Source organism: Podarcis bocagei (assembly GCF_964188305.1).
Source record: "Podarcis bocagei genome assembly, chromosome: Z".
Lineage (NCBI taxonomy): Eukaryota > Metazoa > Chordata > Lepidosauria > Squamata > Lacertidae > Podarcis > Podarcis bocagei.
In genome coordinates, this window is record NC_138140.1 from 22,391,456 (window position 1) to 22,401,097 (window position 9,642).

Consider the following 9,642-nt stretch of genomic DNA (forward strand, 5'->3'; position numbering starts at 1 on the left):
CACCCTATCCCCTCAGGTCTCAGGACGGTTACAACATAGAATCACAATATAAGGTAAAGGTAAAGGGACCCCTGACCATTAGGTCCAGTCGTGGCTTACTCTGGGGTTGCGGCGCTCATCTCTCTTTATCAGCCGAGGGAGCTGGTGTACAGCTTCCAGGTCATGTGGCCAGCATGACTAAGCCGCTTCTGGCGAACCAGAGCAGTGCATGGAAATGCCATTTACCTTCCCGCCAGAGTAGTACCTATTTATCTACTTGCACTTTGATGTGCTTTCGAACTGCTAGGTTGGCAGGAGCTGGGACTGAGCAACAGGAGCTCACCCCGTCGCGAGGATTCGAACCGCCGACCTTCTGTTGGGCAAGCCCTAGGCTCTGTGGTTTAGACCGCAGCGCCACCTGTGTCCCAGAATCACAATATAAAAACTCACAAAAAATAATAAAATCAAAAACAACCCAATCCTTCCCTGTGTTGCCTTGTTTCTATGGGAAGAGGGTACTAAATACTCTCAACACTGATTGCTTTAGTTTCCCAAACAAGGTTTGTAGCTTCCCAAAGCACTGAGCAAAATCTACTCTGGAAGATTAACAAATGTGCGTGCACCTACTGAAAAACTTCTGTATTGCCTTTTTAATAGTTCATCAATAAAATATGAATGTAATTTTCTTATTAGGCAAGCACAGTATGAGGCTTGGAACTTAATATAGTAAATTTAATTCAGCAAAATTGCTAGCTGAGCAGCAAGCACTGAGTGTCATTCTATGTTCGATGGCTCTTCTGAAGTTGTGCATAAAGATATTCATCATAATTTGAGCATAGGAATGTAATTGGTGGAAATGAGCAACAGCTGACAGACCCCACAGTGAGGGTGTGACACAACAAATTTCTCCTGTTGGCTGCAACGCCCATGAATACTTCCAGGGTCAGTGCTGCAAACAAAGCAACATAAGCAAATGAACATGGCACAAAGAACGCAAATCACATTTCTTCCCCCCTCCCTTTTTATTAATGTTAAATGAGAACCATGTAGCACTAATACAACAAGAACTGACTGTGATATTGGTGCCAGCACCCATTGATGGGGTGGGGAGCAAATTGAAGCATCCAGAGATCACAAAATATGTAAGATGAAGAAACAGCCATTTAGAAGACTGAAGGAAGTAATTCACAAATTTTTAGGCTAGAGGTCAAAATGCTTAGATATAGTACCAGTCCATAATAGATGAAGAAAGGAGACCAAACAGCAGAGAAGGATGTTTTTGATTTCTCAATAGGGCTTATCCACACTTATATTTTGCACTGCTCTTTCCAGACAGAGGTCCACACTTTAACACTCAGGTCAAAGCATTTATTCCCCCCCTCTGAGCTTTCCCTCCAAAAACCTGGTCTTTAAAGCTGAATCAGAGCAAAAGTCACTTCTGGGTTTTCTGTGGATTGATGTTTGCTCTGATTGAGCTTTAAAGAGCAGGTTTCCACTGGGAAAGTTCAGGGCAAAAATGGATACTCTGACACAGAGCTTTAAATTGTGAACCATGCCTGGAGAGAGTGGAGAAAAGGTAAGCGTGGATAAGCCTTAATCTGTCTGTTCTGCTCCTTTTCTACAATTGCCAGCTGCCACACCTTGTTCCACCTTGTTCATCCTTTCAGGTGAAGTGGGAATGAGATCTCCAATGTTGGGCCAGTTCCAACCTAGTAGGTGGTGGTAGGTGAATAATTAGGTCATTGTATAACACATTTTGTAAGCTTTCTGGAAATGGCCCTGCTTGAAATGATACCTCACAAACTACAAGTATATAAAGGACAGAGGTTGATGACCAATTCTACTCCCCCCCCCCCCATATATATTATTTTATTTCATATTCGAATATTGAGGCACATGGTCACTCAGGGCCACTGGTATATGCAAATGTCTGGCTCAATTAAGAGCATACAGACCCTTTATTCTATATAGTCTTAATTGAGCCAGATACCTTTATTCTCAATAATGATGGAACTCATAGGTGGAGAATATATAGGTGGAGTAAATGGGAGATTTGTATGAGTTAAGACATTATTATTCCTTTGGAGCTGTGCTGTATGTTTGTACTTTTGTCCTACCTGGCTGTGGTGCTTTTTGGTTTTATTTTTTTTTATTCTTTGTTTCTTTTCTTTTTGCTATGTTTACGCCCCACGCCCCCCCATTAATAAAGCAATAACATTTTTAAAAGATAAAAAGAAACAAGAAACTGTGTTCTTTGTGCATTGGACAGAACTTGATGCTCAGAACTGCCATTGTGTACCTCTCAGAAATGATTTCCCAGAAAAGGCAGAACTTGCAGCCTGAACCATCAATCATAGCAAGCTCTGGGCTCTCTCCATGGATATTATGTAACTCACAAGCACTTTAGGTGAAAAAAATAAAAATAAAAATCAATGTTGCAATCCATGAAAGGCGTATTCCAGTAGACTTTTGTTTGCAACTTTCTCTTAAGAAATGGCAGCATGGTGACTATGGTTGTACTTTCATGAATTGCTAGATTAAAAAAATCACCTAAAGTTTTGAGGCCTTGTGTCCCAAATCCTATTTGGACATGGGAAGGTGGCAAACAGGACCTGAGAACAACAGCAATCTTGAATACTAGCAATCCAAATTATGAAGATTAAAGGTCTTCCAGGATTAGGCAATACAGCCCTACAGTGCTCTTAAGAGATGAGAAATAAGCACATAGTTTCTGACCTCTGAGTGTTGATGAGAAATTGGGGCTGGGACTGCAAGAAAATATGACCAAGTGAGGGTTTGGTTCTTTGTTTTTGTTTTTTCCTCCTTCAAACATAGCAAAGTTATATATGTACCTTGTTAGCAATATCCACTGCTTCCAACAAGTCCCATTCATCCTGCCATGCCACTCACCCCACAACTACCACTGAGTCCAGCCACCCAATGTTCCTCCTACTTTCTTGACCCTGGCCTTGCCAACGGAAACTCTTTCTATCAGTCATGAGGCTAAACACAACCTCCGTGTTCAAAGGATATTTGGTACAGCGGTGCAAATGTTTTCTGCATTCCCGCATCAGTGCCCTCATTAGAGCCCCCAAAAGAACGCTTTGGCCAACCACTGCAACAAAGGCAAAAAGCAAAAGCCAGGAAACTAGAATTAAACTGTGTCCCTTGCAATCTTGGTTTAGAGGGAATCCCACATATCAGAGTTTGCCAAGTCAGACATCAAAGTAAACTGTAGTTTGATTGAACAGGGGAAAAGGAATAAAATAGGAGAAGGAGTAATGGTGCTAGGTAATTTTAGATCCTGGACTTTATAGTCATGCTGTACAACTTCTTCTAGATTCTTGATATGTTAGAGCAGAAGGAGGGGTCCATCTTGGCAATCGTGATTTTCTTCTAAGAAATATTTTGATCATATGCAGGTTCACATTTCAAGCTCACTTAAATCACAGCACCAACAGAACTCTAGGAATGAAATGGAGTTTGTTTCTTCTACTTGGATGCTACACATGTTTGCTTTGCTATACAAAATGATAATATGCATATTTTAAGTAAAAACGATAAAGCCAGTAGCTGTCACCTTGAGCATGCCTGCCTGACAGTAACCCTGACAATAAACCAGGGGTAGCTAACCTGGGGCCTGCAGGTTGGATCCAAACTGCCAAACCACAAGAACGGGGGGTTGTTGGGTTGTTCTTGTTTTTACTATGCATTTTGTGTTTTTTATATTGTGGCTTTATGTTGTGAACTGCCCTGAGACCTGCAGGAATAGGGCAGTATACAAATTTAATAAATAGTAGTAGTAGTAAGGAATCCAGCAGCCCCCACAATAAGGCCAGCTCTTCTATGAGACAGAGTGAGGCAGCTGCCTCAGGTAGCAAATGGTGAGGACATGGACAAAGCTGTGTGCCACATTGCCCACACTGCAGTTTCTAAGCTGCCCTGCTGCCCTCCGGAAGATTGGAGGATGCTATCCTGCACCAGCATTCTGCCTGGCTGGCTTTTGTACATGAACTGTGGGAGGTGCTGCCTTATCCTTCACCTAAGGCAGCAACATGTATTTGGCCAGTCAGCCCCCACAGCTTTAAGACTCTCTCTAATGGGCACTTGGAACTTAGTGCTAAGTACCAGAGTGCTAATAAAACCTCCCTGCTCTTGGAAGACTGAAAGACAACATTGACAAGGGCACAGCCCAGCACTGGAGTTTGTGAGGGGTAGATATAAATGCTGTGTTTTACTTTGCACAGAACAATCTGTGTGAAGTAAAGACAGCATTTCCAGCACTGGAATGGGGAGCATTGGAAATGCTATTCTCCCATACCCTCCCAGTGTCCCTAATTTCCCGGGACAGTCCCAGATTTAAAGAGGTCATCCTGGTTTCTTATTTGATCCCAGAATGCCCTGTTTTTCCTTAGGACATCCCTGTTTTCACATCAGATAAATGTTGGGGGGTATAGACTTATGCAATCCCTGAGCCAAGAAAATAAGTTTGCAACCTTTAGAAGATATCAGAAGGCAGCCCTGTATAGGGAAGGTTTTTTTTAAAAAAATGTTTAATGTTTTTCTTATGTTTTTATATATTTTGCAAGCGGCTCAGAATGGCTGGGGCAACCATAATAAAATTATTTTTATTATTGAATAGGATGTCCCTATTTTCATCCAAGAAATGATGGAGGGTATGTACCGGTATTCTCTCTGTGTGACATGTGTGTACGTAAATGTTTTTGTGTGAGAGGTTGTATTTATGTGTATGAGATAAAGAGTGAAATGAGGACATGGCAAGAGAACACTGCCTGCCTGACCAGTAGTGTGTGTGTGTGTGTGTGTGTGTGTGTGTGGCCCATCCTCCACCAAGGCCTTCGTTAGAGTGACAGACCATCAATGCAGCCCTCGGGCTGAAAACAAGTTAACCACCCCTATTTGTTTGTTTGTTTGTTTGAAAAAAGAAAATAGAAAAGATGCTGCTGTAATCAGCGCCGACCCCAGTGGCCCCCTTGCTGACCCAAGAGGTGGCATTGGACCTGTTTCCCTTGGTTTCCCTTATTCACCACTCTTTGGGTGGTCATTTGCCCCCCTCCTAAATTGGGTGTTCTGTCTGTTAGCCTCAATATCCATTCCTAGATGTACCAACTCACCATGAGGGGAAGAGGTTGGGAGCACAGCGCCTACTCTCAAGCTTCCTAACCACAGTTTACAGAGCAGTCTTAATGGAAGGGCCCAACTCAACTCTGATCTAAGTATGGGGAAGGTTTGGACTTTCCTGTTGGATGCCTGGCACCTGGTGAAGACCATTTTATCCCAGCAAAGAAGTGTAAGAAAATTTTCTGGCTTGATTGTTCCTCTTGGCAGATGATGATGATGATGATGATGATGATGATGATGATGATGATTACTATTAACTTTAGAGGTAATTGTGTCTATAACCTGTGGGACCAAGTAAATCAATAAACTGAAGCACATGGCCTGCTCAAAGTGTCCTCAGCAATATGCTTCTGTGTGCCTACAAAATCTGCCCCCTCCAGTGTTTACCAAGGATAAAAAAAAACGATTTGGGCTTTTGGGTGGTAATGTTGAAGATTTCATGCCAAGTTGGCCCTGACCCTGAGCTTCCATTGCTTCCTCCGCCTAAGAGATGCCTAAGGAAAGTATCCGGCTGATGATGAGTCTGGCTGAGTCATTCAGACTTAAAAGGTGCCAGCATATGCCAAGGACAGATGTTTACCAGACACAAAATTCAATTGTTATCGAAATATGACCAAAAAACCCAAAAACAACCTTATGGCTGTGAGCACAGCAGAACCTTTAAAACAAAGTGGCCAGCTTCTTCAGCCTGAGACCACATTCGCTCCAGATATTGATTTATTTACAGTGTGATCACAACCTACGTAGATTTGACTTGCACAGTTTCAACCATATGCAGTTGAACCATCTTGGCTGTTAGTCCCGGCTGCCCACCCCTACTCCCACCCCACGACCTGGTCTGAGAAGGTGGGGCCCTGATTGACTCCAGCTATGAAAGCTGAGGCTGCTGAACAGACTCTTGGGTTGGAGTATTGTTTAGGGGGGTTGGGGTGGAGGTGAATTGTTGCTGGCTTTGATATTAATTTCTTGTATCTTTATTTTAGATCGTATTAGGGTTTCTGTGGAAATTGTTTAATTTGGTTGTGTACTTTTGATGTTTTATGTAATGTTTACGAATGCTTTTACTATGTTTGTAATGTGCTCTACCCCGCCCCACCCCCAGGAAAAACAGGTGCTGGAACTCACCATGAAGTTGTTGCAATACATTGCCGGTGATTTGGGACAGCCCTGAAAAGAAGCCAGTTTGACAACAGCCACATTCACCAACTGTGGAGGTGCTAAAAACTATGGCAAAGTCTCCCTAGCTGGTTTAGGGGTTGTCCCTGATCCTGGTGACTTCAAGGGTTTTGGTAAAGGCAATTTTCATGTATGTACGGAATCCTTGGAATGAACCCCTGCATAAGATGTGATGATATTTATTTATTTCTTGCATTTATAGCCCACCTTTTTCTGCAAGGAATTCAAGATGGTGCAGGTGGTTCTCTTGCTTGATCTCCATGACAATCCTGTGGTATAGGCAGCCACTGGCTCAAGGCCAGACTCAGTGAGCTTTCATGTGCTCAAGTGGGGAATTTGAACCCTGGTCCATTACTCTTGATATGTTGATCTGACACCTCTGCTCCTGCAGATGTGAAAACATGTCCAAGGTGGCTTTCTTTGTGGGTGCCAGTTGGTGCAAAATAATGGTTAAGCTTCCACAGCTGCTCCAATCCAATTCCGAGCTCCTCACAGCTGTGCTATGGTTAAAAATGAGAGAGAAGGGACTCCAGTTTGGCTCTCACCTTCAGAGTACATTCACAAAGAGTTGCCAAGGTGACTCAGGAACAAGTCACATCCCTCTTTTTCAAAGGGTTCATCAACATCCACACTGAGTGGATGTTCCCAAGGACTGCCTGACTCATGGAGAATGGCACAAAGCAAATCAGAGTGAGACCCTGCAAGTAGACCTTAAACAGCAGCCTTTGTGTGGGGGATATATTACCCAAGGTTGTTACATTTCTCTAGCAGGAACAACAAATGCTCAGCAATGCTCAGCCTTACAATGAGGGCTCATCCACACTTTTGTCTGACCACCCATATTTTGATCGTATTGCTCGGTTAATTTCCTTGAGTCCAACAGCTTTTCTTGTTCTTTCACGGCGGTGCCTTGCAAAATCCCACCTCACCCACTGAATTGGAGCTCCGTTAAGCAAAACTACTCTTCAGATTTCCCATGCATCTGCAAAGATCCACTTCTGTGGATTGGATCAGATTTTCACATGGAACGGCTATGGAACAATGAGGAAAAGCTTTCAGACAACACAAGCAAAATGCGGGGGGGGGGGGGGCTGGGCAGCCAAAGTGAGGATGAACTCAATGATCGGAACGAGTCAGATCGTTGGTCCGGCTAACTCAGCATTAACTGGCAGCAGGTTTTCAGGGTTTCAGAACATTCCCAGTCCTATCTGGAGCTGCTAGAGATGGAGTTGAAGACCTTCTGCATGCAAATGTGTTGTTCATTTAACTGAGCTCTGGCCTTTCCCAGAGCTCCCACTTAGAAGAGCTCTCATTTGACGAACTCAGAACACTTCAATATGGAAGGATACTACCTTTCATTAGAGCGATGGCTTTGAATTGAAGCCCTGTCGTTTACCTTTCTGAGCCTTGAAGATTGTCTTACTTGGAGTCACTGCTAATTAAACATAAACAGGAAGGACCTGCAAGACCATTGTATATGCACAGTGCCTTGTGAGCACTAGTTAATGCAACAACCCAGCTCTCCAACTAATCGGCAAACTTCCAAAATTGACCTCCCTCTAGGACTTTCCTATTCTGTTCTCTGCCAGTAAACACTTATATAAATGGGGAAGATTATGTAAGAATAAATTTATGGTGCAGTCACATTTAGAATGTTGTGCATTAGTTTGGTCTTAAAAGAATGTCATGGGGTTGAAAAAATTACAGAAATTGACAGCTTAAACAACACCCTTTACCACAATTCAGTCTCCCAGCTTTCCTGTTTGTGCTTTAATCCAGCTGCAGGGGGCTCTGAATTTCATTGAAACAGCCATACCGTCGGCAATGGGGGGGCAGGCTTCTGCATCCCCTCTGTGCCCGCTTTCATTTTGCCTCGGTAGTACAGGTAATAAGGTATCCAAGCTCTTCTGAGTCCCCAGTTCATCTCAAAATTGCCTTATATAAGTGTAGATACATTTTATTGCATTGTGAAATTCTTCTGAGATGCTTCATAGAATGCATTTCAAAAATTAAATGGACATCATACTAATAGATTTCAGTTGAAAGAGCCCATAGCTATTACTCATCAGAGGCATTTCTCATGTTCCAAGGTAGATAATTTCAACATTATTATTATTATACAAAAAAGCAATTATTGCAATAATGTTTGCTATCATATTTTTGTTAATAGGACTATTTATTCGACTAGCCTTGAATCAGGGATGAGGAGCCCATGACCTTCAAGACAGGATTGGACTCCAAGTTTCTATCAGCCCCAAAGAGCCTGGCCAAAGGTCAGAGACAGTAGGTCTTAGATGAGTCTTGGATGGTTGAAAATTCCCCACCCTTGCCTTAAGACAATAGCTGGTCAGGGTATTGGATTTCGGCAAAGGAGTATCAGTAGCCTGATATATACAGGCATTGTGGGAAGTAATTGCTAGACAATTGTTTCTTGATGCAGGTAAATGATCCCAAGAAGGCTAGCAGATGGCTGGAGGAAACGACTCATTCTTATTGTACCTTCTAGCAAGAGAGAAGGCTAAAGAAGTAGAGAATAGGTTTTTCAAGTGGGACACAGACAAAGAACAGTTTTGAAGGGCTCTGTAAGCTAACGCATACCCTCCAAGTGTCCTTAGTTTCCAGGGACAGTCCTGGAATTACAAAAGTCATCCAGCTTCTGATTTAGTCCTGGAATGTCCCTATTTCTCCCATCAGCACAAACCAGTGCCAACAATGCTTGCCCCAAGTGGTGGCAGCAGCTGTGGCAGCTGCAAGAGAGCATCCTTTCACCTCTCTATGGCCGCTTCATGGTCTCTCCATGGCTGCCGTTGCTGACCTCCTGTCTTGGACAGCTTGTAATGGCTACTGGAGGACGGGTGGAGGAGGAGGAGGAGGAGATGCTGCCACTGCCAGGCCCCAGCCCTGCATGACGTGTTTGCTGTGAGGGGCAGGCAGAGAGCTGGGCCATCCTGGGTGGGAAGAAAGGAGGAGCATAGAGGGGTGCAAGGAGTCTTGGGTTTTTTTAATAAATTGAGGGTTTGTTTGTTTGTTTTGTAAAGCTACAAAAGAATAAAATAGGGATTCAGAGGTTTTCTCAGGACAGTGGTGGGTGGGTGTGCTGTATCCCATTGACGTAGTGGTGGTAGAACTTGTCTGTCTTCTGATAGGAAATGCTCTACAGGACTGGGAACAAAAATGGGGTCTTGAGGAGTGTCCTTTGCAGGGGGAGTAAGAAATTTCCCTATTTTCCTCTGAGGAATGTTGGAGGGTATGCTGGCAGTATCAGGAAATATAGGGATTCTCAGGATAGATAAAAAGTCATTCATTCAGTGCAGAGTTAAACTACAGAACTTGCTTCCACGGGAG